At 46.0% G+C, this 23,861-nt stretch overlaps 1 protein-coding gene across 4 annotated transcripts in view; it reads left to right on the top strand.

The window, feature by feature from the left end:
• Window positions 1-17,410: 17,410 nt before the first annotated feature.
• Window positions 17,411-23,861, top strand: part of Pld (Phospholipase D) — a 170,928-nt gene continuing 164,477 nt past the window's right edge. For 2 of the 4 annotated variants that reach the window (XM_050194512.3, XM_055062215.2), the window contains exon 1: window positions 17,411-18,393. The gene's annotated coding sequence lies outside the window, so the exon portion shown is untranslated. The remainder of the gene's footprint in view (window positions 18,394-23,861) is intronic. The other 2 variants (XM_050194514.3, XM_050194513.3) reach the window with 1 other exon arrangement.

Below are 23,861 nucleotides of genomic sequence, written 5' to 3'. Positions count from 1 at the left end.
CCACGTTTTGATTGCACTTGATGCTGGCCACACTAGCGCGGCATCTCTCCTGAACACTATCCAACAGTTCACTACGATGTTATCACTGAAATAGAAAACACAGGACACCTTCGTGTACCACTTCATCTACCTCGAAGTAATATGCCATAGCTCTATGATCACATCCTTAACATCCACTACTTTCTTGGATTCATTTCAGATAGCTGGAATGTACAGACTAAAAAAGCTCGGAAGCGCTTGCACTCTTTGGACAATTTTGTATGAGCATTTTCAGGCTGTTCTGGTGACACTAAAGAATACTGGCTCTCCTGTAATCGAGAGTAGATGTAAGCATGAAATGGCTGCCGACAAAGCAGATTGATTGTAGATGATACTAGCCACAATCTTAAAATGGGTGTAGCGCACATTCGCAACGGCACACCCCACCCCACTGCATCACGCAACTGTACACTGGTCCATATGGAAGCAAGTTTCCTGTCAAAGACAGAACCCCATTGCAAGTCTCGTCTCGGTCCAGCATATGTGCCGTAGACCTCGCGGACTCCTGGCATTGAAAAGAGCACAAGCAACTGTGTCTCAGTGCCGAAAAATGACAATCAAGTGTACAGTGCCTTGTATCTGCCTCTGAACGTCGCTATTAGAAGTGACAAATAAAACTTCAGCGTACTAGAAGTTACAGCTTGAGTGAGCAAATATTTAGCAAATATGAGCAAATATGAGCAAATATTTTTGTGAGCAAATATTTAGAACTCAGAAGCAATATTTTTTGTAACATGTTTGGGAAGTAACTAGCATATGTATTGCAGTCTTGACTGTTTGCCCGGATGAGCTGGTTTGAGTGCCAGGATAATGGCTCTGGCTTTTGGTTCATTGAAGGTGGCTGACAACAGGAGCTAAAAGCATTTCATGCTTAGAATGTCTGCAGCAGCGGCACTGTTCGGTTAGTCAAGGACCTCATTTCATGGCCCTCATTCTGACGCCTTCGAACACTGTTTCTGCCTTTGTAACGCTTCCTAGAATTTATCCTTCAAATTCTTATGTGAAAGAACCATGCATCAATTTTGGCGTATTTCTCAAACTGTACAAGCAGAATTGCTGCTGATTTCATAAATACAACCTGTAAATGAATACAGCAGAATTGTTAGTTGAAATATGTAATCCAAATCAAGGAGCCATTCTCAAGACGATGTTCCCGCTGGCACTGATGCGTGTCATTCCTGGCGTTGGTGAAATCTTTATTCTACATTATGAAGCATGAAACATTCACACGTGCTCTTCTTTCCTTCTTTTTTGAGCTTTGCTGTTTCAAGGAGCTTTGCCCTTTGAGTGGCAGCAGCCTGATTGACATAACTTCTGACTCACGTATTTAACATTTTTGCACAGATTGGTCAAGGAGTAGCCAGATATTGAGAAGTACATCTTTAGCAGAGAGTATAGGTGCTGGCTTTTGGTGTGGAGAGACAAGCAGCTTCGTAGCTTCCCTCCTGTCTCTTTTCATTTCAGTTTGCTGACACAATGACAACTCTCGAAACAGTATATTTGTTAATGAGGAATCTTTGCAAGGCACATTGTGAAGCACATGCCGATGAATTGCTTCAACCTTTTACATTAAACAAATTATGCCATGTGCTGTCGAGAGGCAAATAAAGCTGTTCGCTTTAAAAATTAACAATAATCTCCACAGTTTGTGAAGTGATTGAGATATTGTTACCCAGTACCTTCAACAAAGATGTTATGGGAAACAGTGCAAGGAACTAGCATGCTTACACTAATTGCAGGTATTTGGCAGAGTTGTATGGGAGACAAGATAGCCAACCAATTTGCCTTTAATGCATGTGAGCTTTGTCATCTTCATGGTGTAATGTAATCTTTTCAGGTAGCGGATAAAGAATGTGTGGCAACATGAAATGGCCTTTGACGACGCAGGCGAGTAGTGGATGCCACACTTCAGTTCTAATTAAAGTTACATCAGCACAGAGCATGTATGCTACGACCAAGTTGGGTCCATACTTTGGATTACCGTGTACAGTGTCACTCTCTTCTGCATTCCAGAAGATGGAAGCCAGTGTTTCTTTGCTGTTGCCATTTCAATTTAGTATATTTTCATGTTTTCATGCTCTGCAAAATACAGCCAGAGGTTGCACGAAATGAAGACTACTTTTTGTGTTTTCAAGATAAAATTTTAGCTATAATAAACGGAATTTCCAAAAAACAAATTTTATGTTTGGCCTGCCTTCTTTTGGGTGATCAGACATGGGAGCCATTGAGGCATCATGGCTCATACGTGCTGCCTTTATGCTTGAGAGGTGTGTGCACAATGCTCCTTGCATGTTGAAAAAAAAATGGAGACCATCCATAATTGGTCTTGGTTTGCTTTCTTAGCCACAAGTGTTATCTGAAAATATAGCTGCTTTTTGTTACTCTTTCTGGCGGTGCGTTTTAGATACATAAAAATTATGATGCACGTGCATGTTCAGTGTGATTGCAGGAACGAGAAACTTTACTGGAAGATCCTTTGCAAGAGATGCAAGTGCTTGCCCATTTCATGAAAAAAAAAGGCTTTGTTTTCATTGTATGCAGTAATCTAAGGGTCAGGCGGACTTGATCACAAAAGCAAAGAGAGAAATTGGTTGACAGAGAAATCCAAAGCCTGCTGACCACATCGTAACTGTCTAGCGCATAGACGACACCTGCACGTTGGCCAACAGCATGGGAAAGGAGAAGGGATGGAAAGATGAAAGAGATTGCCATGAAGCACATGTGGTGAAAAGGAGAATGAAGCAAAAATTGGTAGCATTCAGAAAAAGCTAGATATTCTTGATGAAAAAATTGAAACATTGGACAAATAATTAATAGCAACCTTTATCAAGTCTTACCGCCGTATTCAGCAATACATCTTGAAGCTCATGCTTGACTTGATATAAATGACGCATGGTGTGAACGCGCCCAAGATGCTCATTGCGTTTCTTTTGGTGTGTTCACGACAGGCGTCATTTAAATCGAGTCAAGCATGGGCTTCAAGTTAAGATGCATTTATGAATACGGGGGTTCGTGTTACGGCATGGTGAGGCTCTCTGGAATGAAGACTTCATGAACTAGAGAATAGATGGGCCCGTGAGAACCTACTTTTACGTCTTATCGCAGACATCTGAATCACAGGAGCAGTCTGAAGCATGTGGTAGGTTTGTGAAGACTTTCCGAGAAACCTGCATGGGTTTTCTCTGTAACAGTTTGCTACAGTCGGGTGTATGAATCATTTTACATTTCCTGTTCACCTTGCATATTTCCGCACAATGCTTTCGTCATTACTGTTCAGATTCATTACTGTTCAGTGGTTCAGTGGCCAGTATTGCCTTTTCAGTGGCACTGAAAAGGCAATACAGGCATGAATGTCAAAAGAGGCACTTGTAGGCAGGATAAATGCAAGATTACCTTGTTTACATGTCCATAGTTAGTGCTTACAAAGGCAGAAGAAGGATGCCAGGAAAAAATAAGCATTTCGTCTGAGGTTCCTCTCATTATGAAGCTGTTTACAATGACGAGAGCTAAATACAAAAAGTGTGGTCCTAATGAATGGACACGTTCTCCCAGTTGCAATTCATAGTTTAAGATATTGAGGGACTTCAATCGCACCCTAAAAAGAAGTCCATGATCAATAAACAGTGCAGGAAGCCAGTATAACAGTTTCATTGACAGTGAGTTGGCCCTAGGATATGATGCAGTTTGCATCTTCAATAAAATGGCTATTGATTGGCTACTGTTGATCTGTACAATAAGCGCAGCACGCATACAGAATAGCACGCAGTCCCATTTATGCCTTGGGCCTCACTTATACCATGTTAAAATTGTGGAAATACAACAGATTCATAAAACCAGCTCTCTTTATCACCTTATCTTAGGGAGGGACTTGTCAATGTTACAGTGCAGAGCACGAACATTTCCTTAGGAGAAGCCTTCCAGTTATTTATGAATTATATGGTAGAGGTTCATTACCTCTCGAAAACTGTTCTGCATAACACTCGTGCTTCTTCACACATCTATCATGATCCGTCAAATACGGGATAAGTTGGGTGCTGCAGATAAATGGTTCCTGCAGAGCCTAAAGCTACAGCATCAACAGGCAGCTAAATTTTCATTCTTGATGTTTGGTCCAGTTCTCTGAAACATACACATAGAACTAAAACTGTTCGATCTGAGTACCAATATTAAATGTGTTATTTTGGGGCTTCAATGATTTGCTGAACTTGATGGAAAGTGAAGGACTGTATAGAAAAAATGGCTGTAAGGTCAACTACCATCTTCTACGCATAACCTTTCAGATACTGCACTAAATATAATCTAAAACACATGAAAAGTTTTTATAGAACAAAGTACAGCCACACTGGATCACACTAGCATCATTATCATATGTCACTGGTGTGGCACTTCAACACAATGTGGGAACTACCATGGCTCGTACAATGCTCCGAAGGATACATTGCAATAGCGCAACTATGCTCAATGGCATTTGAACTGTTTCTTGCAATTTACAACTTCTAGCCATGCACTTATTCATTTATGACTTGGATGGTCGTGAAGCCTAAGTGCTTTTCTACCTAGCAATACTGCAAGCTTGTCTGCTGACACTAGCTGCACAAAAGAGCAACAGTAGCTTGTGCTCCAGCAGAACTTGAGGGCGGATTACAAGTTCTTGCCACACTATAGATGAGAAATATGAACATACTCCCAAGCTTCAATATCTTAGCCGGTGTAAAGCTGCAATACAGGTACTGCACTCCCTTAATTGCACTGCTTACAGCTGTCAAACTATACCTCTGGTGCTATGCACATTTTGGGGAAGGCAAGAAGTTCCACTAGACAAGGTATCAACCACACAGGCATTTAAAACATTGAGTTGAGGGTGTTTAAGACTGACTAAACACAATTTGCCCCTTGGCTTGGATCTCGATTCCTTTCCCCTCTAGTGTCACTGACTGAAGAGCCACAACAGGAGTAGAGTAGCAATGCTTTGTTGTCTTGCCTGTTTACTAATAGCAAGAAACTATGCTCTAGCACAGTAGTATAATCAAAGAACAAAAGGTCAAGTTTATTGAGCAAGCTTGATCAACCAGCTCTCCAGTAGTCTGGGCCCCACGTCAGAGGGTATCGTCGTATGGTGTCATGATTACAATAGTGCATGAAGACTACTAGAGGCTGCAGTTTCAGTAGAAGGTAGGGGATAACCCCTAATTAAGGGTAAGCCTTTGCTTTTGACAATGATCGGCCAAATTTAATCACGATTTCCCACTTCTTCGCCGGTGCAGAAATGCCATCGTCCTTTTAAGATTGACCACATTACAAAAACGTACGTACGTACGTACAGTCCTATACACTGCGGCTGGTCGCGTCGCAATCCCGTGTTTCTCTAGTTTTAACGCCCGCGCAATACGTATGTAGTACTCAACAATCGGTTTGCTCTGGCGCAGTTTTAGAAGACGATCGTCGTCGTGCTGTTTGCGCATCACAAACGCGTCACACACACGCACACACACAACTCGATTGTGCAACACGCGCTGTTCCACCTTGCATCGCTTCGTTCGTCGTCGTGCTGTTTGCGCGAAGAAACGCGTCACACACGCAACTCGATTGCTCTGCGCACACCAAACGCCAAAACGCGATGTTCCACCTTCGTTCGTGGTCGTCCTATTTTGCGCATACACATTCGTCACACACGCAACTTAATTGCTCTTTGCACACACCAAGCGCGTCACACACACACAGCTTCGATTGCCGTAAAACGCGCTGTTCCACCTTGTATCGCTTCGTTCGTGGTCGTGCTGCTTGCGTGCACGCGCAGTGAACCGCCCACCCTGTTGCTCCGGCGAGTTGGCACAAACCCTGCGCTAGCGCATATTTCTATGGGCCCCGCGCGCGCGCGCATGGGGACAAGGGCATTTCAGGAGCTAGGCGCGTTTTTTACACGACGACTAGGGACCTAGACTCCCCTAGGGCGAAAAGTTACCTAGATATATAGTTCCCGTTGGTGCCGCGGGGGCGGCGCTGCAGTCGACCGGCTGCACAGGCGAGCGAATGTAAATGCGCGTCCCGGATGTATGCGGTGGCGCTGCAGTCGCACGTGCTGTACGGACGCGTTCTCCGTGTGTTGCGGCCGGTTGCAGTGTGCTTGCTCCGAAGGACTCTGAAGGAATTCCTCGAGTTTCCGTCTCGTTGGTAGTCACATGCAAATGGTCTTTGCGGCTTCTTGAGCCAATCGACGGCAGATGGGCTCTGTGGGACATTGTGCAGCACTTTGGCTCTGTTAGAATACTTGGAAGGAGAGGGTTTTCACTACCTACTGACATCTAGACTAAGATGGTATAAGTTGGAGAACTTCTTGTGAGGTAGTCGTGTGGATCCAATGATCATCCAACGCCATCTCAATTTTTATTGTTGTGGATTGCCTCTCTTTTCATAACTTGGCGAAGGCAATGCAAACAGGTAACACAGAGGTCAGTAAAGATTTGCTATCGCTACTTCACTCACCTGATAATTCTGACAAGGAAGGGGACGTTGCGTCACTTGATGAAGCTGTGGAAATCTGACACTGGTAGAGCAAAGGCTAAACACTAGTCCGGCAGAGCACCGGGCTTATGTGGAGGAAAGGAGCGATGACCGCCTAATCCATTATATATGGCAGGGTATGTCGCGCAGAAATTTTTTACTCTCAACAACCGTGAGGGTTGCCGCTCTCTTCTTTTGCAGAACTCTAGTGTCAGTAGCAGAGTCTCAAAATTCACGAAATTTGTGACAGGGGAGGATTGCTGTATCCCTCCAAATTGCTTTTTGAAGCACTAAGGAAACTTGAGGGAATGTATTTACAACCTTCTTCAGCAAAGAGGAGCTTTGCAGCGACAGAATAGTTGATGTCGTGATCCTAGTGAAAGCTTTAATTTTGGCTATGCCATAGGCTGCAAATTACATGCTGATGATTTCACATCAGGAGTTGTGCGTTTTTATGTCCTAACAAAGCTGCACTTTTACGTTAAAGGTCTCAATCAGTGAAGAGAAGCACGACGAAAAAAAGAAATTGCACTTTAAAGTTCGCTGTACTGTTCTTAGCAAGCTGGTGCAACATATGTATGCTGACCCTTCTTTGTCTTCTTTATCTGAATGCACAACTTTTTCTGGTGCATTGAAAAAGCTAGTTTTGTGAATATAATTAAGTAATGAATTAAGGAATTCATTTGCGCATATTAATTCCACTGTAGGTCTCCATTCGCTTGGTATGGAATGTACTCGCACTGTTTTTCTGTGTTTTGGCATACTGTGTGTAGTTCTGCAGAGATCCCTTTTACTTGGCGTCATTCCTACCTTTTTTATTCGTTCCATAGGAATGTAGGGTGTCGGTGTGTCTCATACTCGCACATGAGCCTGACGTTCGGGAGCACTTCATGATGTAAATAAAAGAAATTCACAAATAAACTGTGCAAATGTTGTTGCGGGGGGTTCGCGAAACAGAATGAAAGAACGACGGACAAATGTTTATCGCGAAAGAAAATAAATGTCAAGCAGGGAAGCTCCTTAGCTATGTACGTACATATTGTTTTGCCTTCTCTCCTACAACAGCGGCTGGGGAACTATTAGCGCTTGACTTTGGGTCGCGGATGCCGCGGCCGCTTTTTTAGGAATGCGAAGCGCAAAAGAAAATGTGTGCGCCTGGAATCCGAGTTGGTTTAAATTAATTCGATGTCCTTTACTACGGCGTTATTTCCAGCCGAGTTTTCCGTCTGAATAACTTCTGGTCACGTGGCAACGTGGCTCAAAACAAATTTAACGCAGGCTCAGTGATATGCTGTCCATGTATATCCACCCTGATCATCGTAACTGGGATGCCATTCTTTCCTTTGTGACATTTGCCTTACAACACCGCTGTCCGGCGAACCACAGGCTACTCTCCGTTCTTCCTGGTCTACGGCCTACATCCAACCTCTGCCCTCGACGTTTCTTTCTTCCAAAGCAAAGCTTTCCATGCCTCTTTCTTTTCCGGTCCTATCGGCACTTCACCGTTCATATGCGACCTGCGGTTTGTGCGTCATCTCGCCTGATGTCACCACCGTGCTCGCCTAAACACCGAGGCGAGCCAAGAAGACCGTAAGAGTCGTTATGATGCCACGCAGCATGTCGTTTTCTACCGGCCTGGCGTCGATGCAACTACTCTGGACATCCTGTGCGAATGCCTGGTTTATATGAAAAGCTTCAGTCTCGGTACATCTACCCCTACAAAGTCATAGAATAAAGCGTTGGTACGGGCTAGTTGGTAATCCATTACTACGTACTGCTTAAGCGCCTGTCCCGTTCGTGTCCCTATTGTGGTTGTTGAGCAAAACGAGAAGAAGGGGAACGCAGGAGCCAACGTTTCGACAAGTAGACTTGTCCTCTTCGTCGCCTTGGAGAAGACAAGCCCACTTGTCGAACGTAGGCTCCTGCTTTCACCTTGTTCTCGTTTTGCTCATCATCTTGAATTTCCATCTCTTGCCTTCCCCCTTTTTGTGGTTGCTGCAAATTCTGCGCTTGAACAGTATGTAAGTAAGGTCGCAGAGAAAACCTCCCCAGTGAACTATCGCGCCACACCTGTTGATACACAGACTGACCGAAGCTGCAGCGCGGGGGCAGAAATCGTGCATGTTTCCCACCTCAAGTTCCGTTGGCGCTCCACGCCAATTTGCGGCCAGGCTGGCCGCTTCAGTACACGGGGGGGGGGCAGCTAGTGTGAGCACTTATATTGACACGTGTACTTTATCTTTATCGGGCGACCACTTCTCACCACCTAACAAATGTTATCGCACAGCGCAGGACGCGCCTGCATGTAAAAGAACTTTCTGGAATGTTATCGATGGTTCCGTCCACTGTCTTTCACCGCAACTTGTGTAATCTGATTGCATGTATGCACGACGCGAATAGTGTAGAACTTTGTGGAAGACACGCGGGTCCCAGCGGTTACTCTGGAACATTCGACAACTGATCTCTAAAAGCCGACGCGCTTGACCTGCTGATCAGATTTTCGACGATCGCCGACCGTGTTCGCCGCTGTCGTTGCGCTATAAGTGTAGCCTGTTTTTGTGGGCACAGGTTCGCCCAATAAAAGTTAGTTTTGTCTTTCACAGTATTGCTACTGTGTTCTTCAACGTCACCACCACCTGACGATATTATGGACACCATCTTCCTCATCTGTACATTGTATACTATCGCTTCGCGTCGGTCGTGCTTTGGGAATAAAGCCTCGGCTCAACAGTTGCTTCTCATATCGTTTAAGGAACAGCACGGTGACAGTGGCCCTGGGAGCTCACATCCAGTGGTCCCGGGGGCATACACCCAGTAGCACATATCGGCCCGCATGTTTAGGCTGCTCCATCTGCAGGATCGGACCACGAACGAGGCTATACAGAAACATACCCGACACGGAAAGGCCGGGGTATACCTCGCCGAGAAAGACTGTTCTTAAAAAAACTGGCAGTGGCTTAGCTCGGCTATGCCTGGATATACGTAGTGAAAGCTAAAGCATAGCATGGTTAGCCTTGGTTAATCTTGATTGCAAGTGCAGGTTAGTCAGGTTGTCTAACTATGTCGCGGCGTTTAGCCACTCGTTCGGCGCGCTGTTCGTCTGTTTCCTGGGCGATTCGTTTCCTTTTCATCTCGTTCGGATGTCGATTCCAAGCCTCCTCCTGCTTATCATAATTGTCGCCGTCCATACTGCCGCCTCAAGTGTGGTTGCTGCGCACGCGAGCTCTCTTTTTCAATCCTCTGACATGTTATCAGGCATGCGGCGCAGCTGGCAAAGCGAGCGGAGGCGAACGCAACGAGGAGCGCGGTGTGACGTCATGTGCCTCCTCGGAGCACGGCCAGGGCGAAATCGCAAGTTCGCGGCCAGTAAAGCTTTCGCTTTAAAATCCTGACCCGCCGTGATGGCTTTGGCGTTGTGGTGCTAAGCCCGGGGGCCTGGGATCGAAACCCTGCCGCGGCGGCCGCATTTCAATGGCGGCAAGGTGCAAAAAATAAAAAAAAAGAAGAAAGGGTCCATATATCGTGCATTGGGTGCACATTAAGTAACCCGACGTGGTCAAAATTTATTCGCAGTCCCCCTCTACGGCTTGTCTCATAATCATATATTGTAATTTCGGCACTTAGAACTCCGGAATATATATGTATTTTTTAATTCCGGCAGAAATCATCTCAGGTTGACGGTTGACGTTAATGCTATTGCCATTCAAGCAATGTATTATGCGTTGTGTTTCTGTCTGTCGCTTATCGCGTAGGATCTTGCGTGCGAGGCGTCCCGCAAAGGTTGCAAACGTCGTTGCTGATAGCTTCTACTTAATGGGCAGCATATCGACGTCGAGCAGCTTGGACGCGGCTTCGTTTCCTTTCTTCTAGCTCGACAACCGATAAGGCCTTCTTAGATGCATGTCCTAAATGCAAAGTATATGTCTCGGTAAACCATTTTATGTACAGTCAGTGACTGGCGTCATAGCAGGGGCGACGTGCAACTCTTGTACTTTGTAATTGGGCGGTGACTTTGCGCACGCGCTATTGTGTCGTGAGCCACGTTTCAGAGACTATAGGCAGATAGCAAAAGCACGCCAAAGTGAGGGAAGTAGGCTAAGAATGCCAATCGCATTAAAAAGTCGCAGTTTTGCCCGAAAGGCGAGTCATTGATTGCGAAGGCAAATTATTAGACAGCTGTACGCAGTAAGGTGAGTCGTTTTATCAGCTTTATGAACTGCTCTAAACATTCGCTCACCATCTAAACTAACAAACATGGTGCCACTCGCGCACAGACAAACATAAACACATTTCCCTCGATGACCGCGGACACTCGCAGTAAAAGCGCTGCCGTGATGAAGAGCGGCGGCATCGGCGAGCGAATTCCTTTTCGCGCTGCTTCTCGCCTCAACGTGAGCTAGGCGCGCGAGTACACAGCTGACACGAAGCCATCAGCCATCTGCGGTCAGCTAGCCTTTGAACCTAGCGCAGATTACCTCCAAGCCAGACGCGCACAGCCGCGCCATGCCCAGCCGCTGCCGGAGTAAAGAAGCCGTATAGAAGCGGAGACTACTGATAACTGTGAACTTTCTGTGACAATGAAGGGAAAGCTACGGGCGCGCGGCTGCCGCACATGAGTTACGGCGCCAAGTAGTCCAGCAGCGTTTGACAGTGCTTTTAGTTTCTCGGAGCAGACGCTGAATCGACGCTTGCGTCACGTGCGACGGTTCCGCGTTTGCCCAGGCGCGGAAGGGAAAAGCCGCAAAATGAGCAAACTCTTACGTTCGGTGGTAATTTACCTGTTGCTAATGCGGTGTTTATGTTTTCTCTTCCCCAGCTTAAACTTACGTGGACGAAAACGCGGGACTCTTTTGAGAAGCGCTCTCACTTGTGCGCGCTTTGCCTCCGTAGCGTTCCCTTCATTGCCACAGAAAGTTGTCCGCGATTCATACTCGAAGTGCAATGCTGCGGAAGCTGCGCAAGAAGTTCGGCCGCCAAAATGTATTGCACCGCGCGTTTCCCTGTATGCTTCGCTGCGTCTTGCGGAAGCGTGCATGTTAGGCTGCCGTGATGGGCCGCAAATAAAGAACGAAACCGAAAAGAAATGTAACGAAAAGCAAATCGATATAAAACAATGTACAGTGGAACCCGGATATATCGAATCTGAAGGAGAACACAAAAGATAGTTCGATATACGTATGAGTAATTGCTATTTAAAATAAATATATTGCACAAAAAAATCCAAGGGGATCATTACAGCTGTTCGTTCTACGCAATAATTTGTTATGTGCGGGTTCGATATATCCGGGTTCGACTGTATTAGCAGCCGTATATATACATGGATTTTTCATTTTAAGGGGTTATAGTGGATACTTTTAGCCTGTCCGCTATTCCGAAAAAAAGGAGGCGGTTTGCCGGATTTTCGGGGGCTAATTTGCGGTGCAGCCACCTGGTGGCGTAGAGTTCAACCAGGCAAACACAGAGCTACAACTGCAGTAACCCCCTATATCCTGCTTCCCTGCTGGTGCAAATTTTTGGCAGCGGCGTAATTGTGAACACGATTACGTCGCTGTCAAAAATTTACAATAGCAGTTAAGCAGAATATAGTAGTTAGCTTTGTGTTTGCGTGGTTTAGCTTTGCGCCACCAGCTGGCGCCACCAATCTGGCCGCTCCCGTTTACGCCCCCGCTAAACCGGCAAACCAGCCGCGCTTGCGGGAATGCCGGACGCACTAAAATTCGCTAATAAAATCATACCCTTTAACACCCCACACCTATCTGCGTTACACTGACGACGTATCTATAACATGGGAACACGGTACAAGCGCGCTGACGGACCTAAATAGCCACTTAAACCGCTTTCGCTCGATTATTACGTTTAGTGCTCACCACTCTCCTAGTCGAATCAACTTCCTCGACATGACGGTCTACATAGAAAATGGAAAACTGAGAACGACACTTTACCGGAAGCCTACGGACAGCTTGCAGTATTTAAACCACACCAGTCATCACCCGCGGCACTGCAAGCGAGGGACATTTTGTCGGACAAGCTAAACGAATAAGAGTCTGCAGTAAAGACAGCGATTATATCACCACCTAAATGACGTTAAAACAACGCTAGCAGAACGAAACTATCAACAGGTTCCTCTGGACAGCGTTTATGACGCCGAGTCAAGATTGAAGAGGCAATATTTCTCGGATGGAGCGAGTCTCTGTCCGGAGACTTTCGGCGGAAGCGGGCCCTTACAGCAGCCATCACTTGTACCTGGAGTAAACCATGCAAAGATAACGTCCAATGCATGCTCCGTTCCTGTGTCTGCAACATCTACTTCGGGCGTGTCTTAGGTCCAAGTCCACGAAAATTTACTTGAGGATGTGCACTTGAGAACTGACCAACTTGAACACTGCGAAAGAAGGCTCATGGACGACACATTTCGTAGTTCTCTTTTGCAGTACATGCATGGATGAAACGGGCTTATGCTTACATTTCATTTCGTGCCTACATTGCGCCCCGTGGCAACCCAGGCGAAAAAAACAAAAAAAGGGTGACGCACGGGTCGCATGCTTATCGCGTAGCACTTATTGCATCACCGCGTGCGCACCTTATTCGGTTCCCACTATTCTCTGCCTACACCAAAAAGGGTGTAAATGCGGGAGTTATGGACTAATTTAAACCGTTATTCACGTTTGAGAGTGTAAATTATTTTACAATGTACCTCGTGCAATTAGGTACGGACAACCGGATCCAAGTCAACACGATCTTGAAGCAAAAAAAGTGTGTTGAATGTACGTACATAAATATATATGGAACCGTCAAGCTGACGTGAGAGTTCGCCTGGAGTGTCCAATAATTGCTATCGCAATAAAAATATCTCTAGCATCCACAGCGTTGCACGTGATGTATGAAACGAAGTATATCCATCTCACAAGTCGTTCGCAGCACTGTGGAAGCTGCGTGGCTGTTTAGCCAATAGGAACGCCGAATGCCCATCGAGATGTGTTCCTCCGAGCCGCGTCGACGTAATTCGTGGTGATACGACGTGCATATACAAAGGGCCTAACATGTCACGTATCGCTGTAACGTATCGTGTACCATGCAAGGAAGAGTGGAGCTCTCCAATCCCACCAATAATGAGGCAGTTACGCCAGGAACTACATTCCGCTGCGCAAGGGCACGCACCCGTGCACGCCTCGTACCTTCGGCAGTGCTGCACACGATTTCTGAACAGCCTTAGAAACCTTATGACGAGCGATGCTCATGTCGATAGTAGGCGCATATGATAGACTGAACCAGCTTGTCACAATTAGAACGCGACGAGTTGCAGCATACGTTGCTGCCATTGGAGCCGAATTCACAGTACATATAGGAACTAAATGCTATCCTAATAAACCTCAAAAACTGCTCTGGTCATTGCACACCGTTTCAATGAGTATATCTGTGTGTGCAAGATAGTAAATATCCAAGCCAACAATATCAGCAATGACAAAAGGAGCAGCGTACACTTTTTAAAACTAATGTCTTTAAGTTAAACAATTAGAAGGCGCGAGACCGGATCTCGGGCTCAGTATTTTCAGAAGGTGCTCTTTGTAGGGGAGGCTACAAGTTGGGACAGACGAGTGGATACAGCGGAAACCCGCGGTGTTACGCGATTCTCAAATGCCCACGCATTTTGTTTGGCGTACCATTCAACTAAAATTACATGCCGGTAATTTGCTTGCCCTTGTTGTTAGTTGCAATCAGGGTGTGGAACCAAAAATACTAGAGCGATAGCTTTACTACTCCTAGTACAAACCCAGAAAACGCCTGGTTCCGTAAATCAGACTAAGCTCAGCCAAGGTCGAACTGGAACTGCCACTACCGGCGGCTGCTGCGTACGCCGCGTGGGCGCCGATATCTTGAAATCGGTCTGCGATGTGTACAAAGTGGGCCGAGTGCTGATAGCTTCGTATGTGTTGTGTTTCCGATGCATAGTTCGCGTGTTGAAGCGAGTCGCAGCGTGAAGGTAAATTCGCTCGCTGCTGCTGTCGCGCCGAGAAGCGTCTGTGTGTTGTCTTGTGGTGCAGTTGTAGATGCGGTAATTGCTGACGGCGCCGAGCAGCGTCTTGTGTCCTTTCTCAAGGCAAGCAAAACTGGGATATAGCTCGACAACCTACGTCTATGCCGTCTGATCTATACGTTAAAACGACGATGGAATTTTTACTCGCACGAACAAATGCTAAAACGCGCAACTGTCGTGTTATACAGGCAGTACAAAGATTAACTGTTTTTTTTTCACCGTCTTCTTTTAAGTCACAGACACATATGATTTCCATTTATGTAGCTCGAAATCAACAGTAATAGTTTTGCTGATAATGATCTGGCGATCATGAAATCAGCTACTGGTGGGCTTCGCTGCTAGCAATGACGAACGACATTGTGAGGGCGACAGCAAGAGATTTCTTGCATTTTTTGACAGTTCTAGTTAAGAAAAAAAGTTCATATATACAATATGCGTGAGTATGCGCACAGGTAATGCATTTTTCCACGTCTTTGGCCGACATGAAGCTCAACACGGGACAGCCGGCACAGTACACATGCCGAGTCAACGTATACGTCAAGATATATGTCTAGCAATCTGGCTAGGTTGCCTGCTGTCTTCTATACGGAATTACGCAATGAAACGACGAAGGCTACCTCAATAATCAAACAAAAGTTAGGTTTAATAAACCGAATTCGTTTTTTGGGGATTTTCTGCAGCTTTATGTGAATAAATTATTCTCTCCTTTCTTTTTGTCGCCCGTTTTCCTACTCGAATGGGAGTTTTCGTAGAGGAACGCCAGCTGGCTGTGTTTGGATAAGGGCAGTCAGAGGGGTGTCCCGACTATATATTCTATAAAAGAATTTTTATTTTTTCTATATAGCACAGTAGAAAGCCCTCACCTTGAAACCAAGCTCATTCTTTCAGCGCACGCCTTTGTTTCAGCATGAAAAAATAATAATCTTAGCTTGGACAAGGTGGAAGATGCGGTTTATGCAATTGCGCGATGATTTTATATGAGAGAGCCTAAAAGAAATGTGTAACACTTTCTGTGATTTCATACGTTTTGTACCTACTTTACGTAACTGTGTTAGTGGAAATAAAATAGATTCAGCTGTCCACGTAAGCCCACGACACGAATAAACAAATGGTAAACTTGACTCTTGAATACGAAGTTAAAAAAAAATTGGCAGTTGCTTAGCTCGGCTATGCCAGGATATACGTGGCGAAAGCTAAGGTATAATGGTTAGCCTTGGTTAATCTTGATTGCAAGTCCAGGTAAATCTGGTTGTCTAGCTTTGTTGCGGCGTTTAGCCAGTCGTTCGGCGCGCTGTTCGTCTGTTTCCTGGGCGATTCGTTTCCACTTCATCTCGTTCCGATGTCGATTCCAGGCCTCCTCCTGCTTATCAGAATTGTCGCCGTCCATACTGCCGCCTAAACTGGTTGCGGCGCACGCGAGCTCTCCTTTTCAATCCTCCGACATGTGATCAGGCATGCCACGCAGCTGGTGAAGCGAGCGGAGGCGAACGCAACGACGAGGAACGCGCTGTGACATCACGTGCCTCCTCGGAGCACGGCCACGGCGAAATCGCAAGTTCGCGGCCCCTGAAGCTTTCGCTTTATAATATGGGCCTATTCGGGCTATCATTCGATGTCATTTTACCGTGAGTTTTTTTTCTGAAATCCTTGTCTCTGCATACTTTTCTGCATCCTAAACGCGCAGCAAAGTGTATTATTTAGTCCTTCCTTAAGTTCCGTTATTATTAATTTTGGTCCCATAGTTTCATAAATCGCAGAACGTCAAGGACTTTAGTTCTCGCGCATGATTTAAAAAATACAGTGGCCTCCGATTACGCTCAAGCTACCTCAGGATTATCTTCCGCCATTGGTTATCTGTAGCACACAAGACATGTTGCATTATTTTGTTCTGAGTACAAAAGAAAGCAATGAATATTGTTACATAGGCTGTGGTGATCGGTGCCCCCGACTGGGCTGTGTTGCGATATTCGCTGTAGAGGGAGAATTAATTGTAGCTAAGCGGGACAGCGGCCATGTTAAGCCTCTATCTGGTTCTGACGAAGCCGGCAATGTAGAGACAGCTTCGCGAAGACATCATCGGTCAAAAGACAATGCGGGCTTATTTGCCAAATGTTGCCATTGTGCGAAGCCTCGTGACTTTGACGGAGGTGCATTTGTCAGTGCATGCTTCGGCTGTCATTGCTTATTCTCGCGTTAGAAAACGGCACAACATTCATACTTTTACTGCTGCAAACAGCGCGATAAATGGGACCGAGATTAAGAGGATACTTTAACTGGGGACCCAACTCCGATGCCGCCTATTGAAATACGCGTTAAATGTAGACGTGCCACTTATATGATATAACTCACGGACCACTTTTAATGACAGTTGTTGCATTTGAGAGAGAAAGTTAAATTATCGTCACTCTCGTAAACGGGATTTTGATTTGGGGCCCGAATTATTTTACGAAAATTGCCGAAAATTGGTCAGATTGAAAAAAAATGAAGCACGAAGTTAACAAATCCGTAACTCTGTACCGAAAAAAGATATCGCTGATCTGTAAACTGAATCCGCTATAACATCCAAAATGGAGAAATTTAATTCTTACGTGAACTTACGTGAGTCTTTAGAAGGTTTTCGCATTGTCCTACTCATATATTAGGGGTGTTGTTAGGAGCCATGTATAATGCATCGACTTTGTCCACTTTAGATGTACTATTAAATGAGATTTACAGAAAGGTGATATAATTTTTCATTTCCGAGTTACACAGTTCTGGACACGATAGTTTCGCTTTCTGAAAATGTTTGACGTTTAACAATTTTCATTTAAAATATCGATGGCCTAAATAAAAAAATGACTTCTCGCAGTCATAATATTATAACTTTTCTTTTTCATGTAACAAACTTCATCAAATTTGGTGCTTTGGTTGCCGAGAAAAACGATTTCTCCGTTCTGATTCCTGTTCCCTGTTTACCATCCTTTGCGCTGTTTGCAATAGCATGCGTTTTGTACCAAAATGACGGGACTTTCCGACAAATTGTGACTATACACTGTGTGACGTAGGACTGCACGGTGACACTGCGTAAGACTAGGAACGCCTTTGCGGGCTGCGTGACAGTGCCCACAGAAATAGTTCGTGTGTACGTGCGTGTGTGTGCTTAGGTTTCTTTTTTTCTTTTTTTTTATCCTTCTTTCTTTCTCACCTATTGCATCCCCTTGCCCCTCCCCCAGTACAGGGTAGCCAACCGGGGATAATCTCTGGTTAACCTCCCTGTCTTTCCTTTGCCTTTCTCTCTCTCTCTCCGGCTAACCATTATTTTACGTACGTACGTTTATTTCCATGGTACAGCAGAACAGCTAGACACGAAACGCTGGGCTCGTGCATCTCGATATCGTAATTCGCGCTCTCGTATCGGCTGTCTGATAGCTCCGATAGATGGCGGCACCAAACTAGCTTGGGCGCGCAGTTTCGTTTTCGAGAAATCCGTTTCAAGCCACAATCCGCGCTCGAAGCCGCGCCGAGCCTCGTTCCGTGTCGTTCGGACCGCGGTGTAGTTTTGTTTATGGGCGTGTGTGCGTGCCAGCGTGCGCTAGTCGTGTGTATCCGACTGGCTCGGTGTTGACGCCAGCGCTAGCTAGCGCGCTCCGCATCGAGGCAGCAAGTGCCTGTGAGGGTGTGTGACAGAGAGCGAAGGAGCCTCGGCCGATTCAGCGCTCGGCCTTGACTAACCGTCCGGAATCCAGCGTCGTATGGCCGCTGCGGATCTCCCGACGGCTCGGAAACGCATGGAGGAAGTTTCGTCGAGGTGACACGGCGTTGATCCAGTCGCTGGTCGGGTACGTTGATCCTCCTCCCGAGTTTACCGAAAGCTCTGGGAACCACTGTTTTCCGCGGTTTCGCGCTGATCGAATCGCCCTGTTCGCAATAGTCGCTTTGAAAACAGCGCGCCCTTCCATACGCTGAATGCGGCGCGCTGGGTTAGGTGCGTAACTTCGATTTCGCCACCCCTCCCCCCCCCCCCGGGGGGGGGGGGGGGGACGATCCCCGGGTTGTATGAATATTAACACTCGGAATAACGAACGGTGCCGCGTGTTCCGACCGTCTTGCGTTTGGAATCGAGACAGAAGGAGGTACCGCGTGTGTGTGTGTGTCTGACTTGTTATCTTCGAGGTAACGACTTTGTCGCTTAATTGTCTTAATTGTGCGGCGCGTTACCCGGATACTCGGCGTATGCGCGAAACGCGAACGAAAAGTACGCACCGGTAGGCGAGGCATTTTATCGTCGAGGAAATCCGCACGCTCCCATTCCCGGCGCGTTGCCTGAAGCGCATCCTTGCCTGCTTTGCAGGAGTGCGCCGATCTGTGCTTGTTAACTGGTCGCGTTGAAGGGTGTCGAACAGCGCAGTGAGGACAGCGGTGGCCTGTGACGAATTGGTGTTCTTATGCTTTCTGCGTAGATTGTCTTTCCTGTATATTGCAGTTGATGCGCAATAAGGACTGTAGACAGACATGTCTGTCGTCTGCACCGTCTTTTGTGCTGTTCGATTTCCTTGAACTTGCCTTCTTTGTTTGTTTGTTTTCTTTTCGTATCTATTCTTATATGCAAAAAAAAAAAAAGTAGTGCAGCTGTCTTCTTTTCACCTCTCGAGTTTTGCCTGTGCCGGGCGACAGGACCTGCGCGCCTGCTTCGAAATTTGCACGGAAAAGCGCTTTTTTGCCGTCGCCTTAACAAGAACGACAATGTTGTCGCAACAGCTGGGAAGCGCACTACACACAGGCGAGAAAGAATTGCCTTCTTTTTTTTCTCGTGTCGCTATTGTGTCCGTCTAGGAGTCTGTTCGTGCTAAATCTATTCTCTCCAGTGCCAACGCGATGTTGTCTGGCGCGGATTATCGTGCGCGAAGTCTGGGAACGTGGTTATCGGGGTTATATGGCGGAGCGGGCGACGTTCTCTTCGTGCCATCTCAACAGTTTGACGATGTTTGTTATTTGGATTTATTTATTATTCTCCCACGAAGTCGTGGCGGCGGCGTGCCGAAAGTTGTTGCGCTTTCAAGGTCGACTCCCGCTCGACCTTCTTATGCGTCACGTGGTGAGCTTCTCCCGCTCCAAGATCATAGCTGTTCATGGCTTGGTTGCGCAAGAAAAAAAAAAAGAAGAAACGCATAGGAGTGCAATCCTCTGCCCAGTTCGTTTGGAATTTCAGCGTGTACAAACATTTATCTGGGTGGCCTTTACGTGTAATCCTACATGTTCTTCAACGCACTCGCAATATCGTTGTTTGCTCTGAGTGTTTTATCGCGTAGCAGACGACATAGTGACTTGCAGAAGCCTGCGGAAAGGCTGAACGTAGAGGTAAACAAAAGAAAAATGGCAGTTTTATTTCACTCGATTTGCTCTAACTGCGCCTCGAATGTGTCAATTATAAAGTTCAATCTGTCATCATAGCGTGATGTAGCAAGAAGTTGAAAGGGCCCCTAACAACCTGGCGTTATTAACTCGACTACCACAGTGAGAAAAATATACTGCTGTGAGACGGGAATCGACATCACTATGTCGAAAAAAAACAAGCAAGGGAAGGTTCTATTTTTTATTTTTGTTCGCAGTTTAATTTAAAAGGTGCATCTTTAAAGCAAAAGACGGGACAAGCGAATGGCAAACACATTCGTTTGTCCCGCCTTTTGCACAGTTTGCTTCAAGTATGTTACCTTACCAGCTAGCTTGGATTGGGACCTTAACGTAAATACTACGAATACAGTTAAGAAACTTTAGTTTTTCTTTTTAATTTCTGTGTTTGCATGCGCCCTCGAACGGGAATTGTTAAAATGCGCTCACGTCGACGTGTTCCACGAACGGTACCTTGATCATTTTGCCGCGAGGTATGCTTTGCGGGTCGGAATTAAAGGTCGCTCTGTAAACAGAGAATTCGTTTCTGGAGTCTTGATTGAAATTCGGAACAGCCTAGCTACCGTTACGTCTGGAAACGGCAATTCAAACTTTGAAACAGAAGACTGCAGGCATAAGACCCGCCAGGCACAGTCATGGTTATATGTAGCTCGAAAAACGGCGGTGCCATTAAAGTGTCCGCGCCACTTTACATATGCTACTTTCTCTTCCTTTAAGGGCTGTGAAACGCGGGAAGTCTGGCCACTGAAAGGACCGACTTTCCCAAAATCCTAATAGCCGAGAACGAAAAAATGTGCAATGAAATTACGAGGCGCTGTCGAAGCAACTGTATTACTTTTTTTTTTTGTTATGCGATATAGCACATATTCATGTTTACGCATTTCCTTGTGTTTATATATTTCCCTGGCACTTGTATCGTGTTAGCGAGTGTTGTGAGGCGCTTGAAATGTGTCACTGAAAAGGGGACCTCATTTGCACCTGCCCGCGAAATGTTCAATTTTACGAACGTCTATGTTTTCTAAATGCGTTTAGCGCTAGAAATGACGTCACTGTATGCGTGCCTGTGCGTGCGTGTGCCTGTGTTTTCTGATCGGTGCTTCTGTTACGGCAATATTTTTGAGCACTCGTATGTATAATATATATATATATATATATATATATATATATATATTTGATAAGCGCAATTTGACACCTCCAAACTTCGATAAAAGTGCCCGAAAGTTGATGCGAAGCCTATAATGTTTTTCTTTTTTTAATTTCATATTCTGGAGCAAGCATTCGATTGTAGGTAGTTCAGAAAGCCATCTACTAACCCCTTAATTACTGCGCTAATAATGTTTTACTCAAACACGTTTAGGCGTTCTTGCGTGTGTGTGTGTACGCATGTACTACTCACTGGGACCCTGATATAAAACGTGAACTGGTTTTGTTTCACGTGAAATAGGGTTTGCGCTGTGTGCCGTGAAGTATAGTTGGTAAAAAAGATAGCCCGTGGTTCACTGATAAAAACGGAGAGCTACACAGAAAACAACAGTGTTACCACTTGGTTTAGTTGGTTGAACATCGACATACAGAACAAAAAAAAAAAAGGGCGCACAACAGGACTACATGGAAAGACCAAGAAACGGGCTCTCATTGTAAACAGGTGGTTTATGAAAAAAAAAAACGGAAATACACACCAGAAAAACGGCAGGAAGCAAGGACGATAGCCAACGCAAAAAAGAAAAAAGAAATGCTAGCTTCAAGTTATCCGGCACCAAACGAGGAAAGAGGTACGGCATAGGTACAGACACACACACACGCACACGAAAGAGGTAGGGATAACAGACAACACGTCTAAACAACTAATAAGTAAACACGTTAACAACAAATAAGAGAAAAGTTTATACGAGTACAGCAACAACACAAGCATGAAGGACGAGTCACGTGGGAGAACTGAGCGCTCAAGTTAAAAACGCACATCGACGGCCCAAGCGACCACTATTGGAAGTGAGTCAGAGAGGAAAACAGACAAGCCGTCTGCTATTCCATGTAGCTTCCTTTTGTTTCGCATTCTGTATGAGACAAGCTATTAGGAGAAAAAAAAAAAGACAGGAAAGAGGCGTTTCCCTTTGTCGTCTGGAAGTCCTGAACGATATGTTTATCTGCCGCCTGGACGTGGCCTGTCGCTCGCATTGTGTGCTCCTGTCCTCGGTAGGCCTAGATTTCTTGAAGCTTAATGAAATTTCGCCCGCCGATACGCTGCAGCATGCGTATAGTGATATTTTTTTTTTCTGTCTGTGGATACAATGCGTTCGGGAAGTACACATATATGTGAAAGAGGTTGTGCAGATGCAACGCACATTTTGGAACCCATGCGAGGCGAATTCTTTCGCGAAGCTGTCGATGCGGTGCTTCGCATTTGCCCATTTCATTCCTGCGTCTTTTGGTGTACACAGGAAACTGGTGCGCCCTCGCGTGCGAGCGCTACACGCAGTGTGACAACTGATAACTATACTGACTTGTACTTATTAATGTTTTCCTATTTATATTAAGTTAGCCGGCCGCTTCTCGGCCTGTCTCACGTTGCGGTCATGTGCCATAGCATGGAAATCATCACCAACAGCAAGCAGCGATCACCTCAAATGGCGTGTTGGCGTTGACACGATAGAAGCGTATACGAGTGATTTTTTTCTTGTGTTTGTGTGGGGGGGGGGGGCGCACCAAGCTTGCGGCACCAAGCCCCCCCCCCCCGCTGCATCCTCTAGTTTTGCGACGAGATCGGGCGGCAACGCTATACGGCTCGACTTGGAAAAAGGCCTTCGACCGAGTTCTCCCCCACGGGTTTCGTTCGCGCTTCTCAAGCACGTCAGCGAATTGTCTCCGTAATTGAAAAGGGCGTTCAAATGGCACATGCAAATTGCACCGCGCGGATAACGTCGTCGCGAACTGGAGCGCGATCGACAGCGTGCCTGTTCGTTGCTACGCGTTAATGTGGGACGTTGCTCCCGCGCCGCTTCTCTCCGCAATGTACAGTCGCGGACAGAATAAAATGGACCACGGGATCTCCGAAAACGTTCAATTTCCGAGCAGCCTGTAGCAGTAACCAGTAAAACTGCCCACGACAACGTTGTTAGCATATTCTAGTCGAGGTCCAAAATGCAAATACCAGATTGCGTTGTGAGGTTGCGGAGATATTCAGCTTTTTCTTAGATTTCGTGGTCCGTAATATTCTGTCCGCGACTGTACGTATCTCGAAATTTTCTACGCCAAATTGGTGGGTCGGGAGACAGTGCGGGGTTTTCCGCTGCAGGCCTGTGAGAGCAATGTCAACGTCCGCTATGGTTTTGTTTTTTCTTTCGTAATCGATGTGGCTACGTGCGTTTGCGTTAAAGAAAGTCACGTGAACGGAAATTCCACCGTCATTGCGAATTCATGGCCCTGAAATCGCGTATAAGTAATAAAGAAACAAAAACTAGTGTGGCCTAATGGTTAGAACATGGGGCTTGCTGTGCTTGGGGGCCTAAGTTTGATACCGGCATTGGACGTGTAGTTCTTTCTTTTTTCCTTTCTTTTATTTAAGTGTGACCTGTTTGTAAAGACAGGAGCAGAATCCAGCTAACCTGCAGCCACGGTCATGAAACTCCGGGAGCAATCGCAGAGATAGCTTGGCTTTAAAGCTTCAAAACCTGCAAATTATTGTCCATAGTTGGGACATACAGTACGAGATTTCATAACTACGGCTCTGTTTGTTTTTCTAGGAATGTTCTATTTAGGCGCCCTATCATTTTCTAGTTACGCTGCGTGTAATTAATTAGTTTGGAAAATAATCTAATGCCAGTGGCGTAGCAACAGGGGGGGCCGGGGGGCCGTGGGCCCCGGGTGCAAGGGGCCAGTGGGAAGGGGGGGTGGGGTGTCA

This window comes from Dermacentor andersoni, chromosome 10 (genome assembly GCF_023375885.2).
Source record: "Dermacentor andersoni chromosome 10, qqDerAnde1_hic_scaffold, whole genome shotgun sequence".
In the NCBI taxonomy this organism is placed as follows: domain Eukaryota; kingdom Metazoa; phylum Arthropoda; class Arachnida; order Ixodida; family Ixodidae; genus Dermacentor; species Dermacentor andersoni.
Note: the sequence above shows the minus strand (reverse complement) of the source record. Positions and strands in the feature narration are given on the sequence as shown.